The sequence below is a fragment of the Anolis carolinensis genome, chromosome 1, assembly GCF_035594765.1.
Source record: "Anolis carolinensis isolate JA03-04 chromosome 1, rAnoCar3.1.pri, whole genome shotgun sequence".
Lineage (NCBI taxonomy): Eukaryota > Metazoa > Chordata > Lepidosauria > Squamata > Dactyloidae > Anolis > Anolis carolinensis.
Window position 1 is genome coordinate 235,470,311 of NC_085841.1, and position 2,398 is coordinate 235,472,708.

A 2,398-nucleotide genomic window follows, 5' to 3' on the forward strand; every position below is an offset into this window, starting at 1 on the left:
GGGGAGTGTCTGTAATGGTGTTGCCTGTGGGTCTTGTTTTTTAATAACATGGGCCTCTGTCACACTGATTTAGAGTGTTTTTCATTCAGCAGACAGTCAAGAGACTTAATGTAGGGGTCTAATGTGTAAATTAGGAATTCTAGACTCTAACAGAAAATATTGAATGTATTGAGAACAGTATTGTAGCTCAGAGCAAAAGTAAGAGCACTGAAATGAATATTTAAGTCATGAAATAGCTCAGTTGCAGAAGCTGGATCACAAACTGGGCAAGAACCATGTCTAATTTTAATATATACCTCTTGACTGCCATCATAATTAATCCACCCAACCCTTTTAGCTGCTAGTGTTTATTGGAAATTTGAGATTCTTAAAGATTGACTTTCTGAACTCTGGTATCTACTTATTCTTCCCTATATCTATTACTTAGGAGCCAGTCCTGTACAGAATATAATTGGCATATGGATAGCGTTTGTGCTTCTTTTATTATCGATCAGCTTTAACACAGTGTTTAGCTTAGAAAATAGATGGGGGCAGAATAGCTCCATGAACGCAGCTAATAGTGTAAATGGAAAACATAATGCTAATTCTTATTTGCCATTGAATTACTGATATTATACTGAGCCGCTTGCAAATCCAGGAAACTGGAGAGCAGAAAAGACAGCTGTTCCCTATGCTTGATGGAAATAGACCTTTCTTTCAAAGGAAATATTGAAAAACGGGGAATTTGGCTGCTGGGACACATTTATAGTGATGCCTGTATGTGATGTCACTCAGGTCTCTTGTTATCTATGGCGTGAGAACTGACTTAAAATGTTTTTTCTGTTAAGAATTTGCAACAAGCCAAAATGTTCAGTAGGTCAAACACTGAAGTAGGAAGGCAACTCAAAAATAAAAAATACTATAGAATGCCTTGATATCACTACCTTTCTGCAAGAATTTGAGGTGATTCATCATTTAAGATACCAAAATGAAGATGAAGGTTTTTGCAAGAGGTCTTCAAAAACAGATATTATCATCTATCTATTTATTTATTTATTTCCAACATTTATATCCCTCCCTTCTTACCCGAAGGGACTCAGGGCGGCTTACAACAATGGCAGTAATTCTATGCCTACACAAAATCAAAATCACACAGTACATAAAATCAACTAAAACTATTAAATACAGTATAAAAATTTTAAAACATAGTCAGATCCATTCTTCCAAATATATATATATATATATAGAGAGAGAGAGAGAGAGAGAGAGAGCGCGAGAGAGAGAGAGAGGATCCTTATGCATGGTGGAAGCATTTTATAAATCTCAATCTCAGGTTTGACAGTCACTGGTTGGAACAACGCTTATTTGCGTTTTCCTCCACTGATGGTACAGAAATGTGTTTGTTATACTGTACTTGTGGGCTGTCTGCTATACTAAGTGTATCCTCAGCCTATGTGGGTAAAATATTGAATGTTATCCCTCATTTCCACAGGGAGGGCATATATCATGGAGCAACAGCAGAAATACAGGAGGAGATTCCATCTTACAGATTACAAAGTGGGAAGAAACATGCATATGCGCTTGCTAGTTCAGAACCACACACATCTGTTCTGTCTGCTGGCAACCAGTGAAGAATGGGGAACCTAGTTATAGAGACATGAGTTAATATTCTTATTTCAAAAGGCAGTACTTACACATCCCACCCTGATAATGGCTTAATAAACTTAAATAATAATAAACTTTATTTTTATATCCCGCCCCATCTCCCCGAAGGGACTCGGAGCGGCTCACAACAGGGACAAGCCCGAAACAACGACACAACATATTTGACAAAAACTTAAAACTTCAACGATACACAAAATAAAATAATGGACAATACATTAAAATCCAAGCAGATAAAATCAAAGTAATTAAAAGCAAACCAGTGGGGACAGGTTTCATAAAGTGCTGTATCATGGAAATGAGTAACAGTGATATGCCATACGCTTTTAAAACATAAAGAAGTATTCTGATGACAGCGCTATTGGGCCTATTCATTCAAACGCGCTCCGGAACAACCATGTTTTCAATTCCCGGTGGAAAATGGGCAGGGAAGGAGCTAACATGATCTCCTTAGGTAGAGAGTTCCAGAGCCGGGGGGCCACCAGCCGCATTTGAGACAAAGGCGGGAGCGAGAGGAGCGCCTCCCCGGATGATCTTAGGGTTCGCGTTGGTTCGTAGGAGAGAAGGCGATCACGGAGATAGGCAGGTCCTGAACCGTTTCATATTTCTTCATATTTCTAGGATAACAAGAGCTAAGGAGAAGAAAATAACTCTCTGAATCAGAGTTGTAATCTTGGCTTGCAAGATAAATGTTCTCATGAGCATTTGGTTAGAATGCCAAAAGCTGAAAAAGAGCATAGTCTTTGCATAAAGAGCA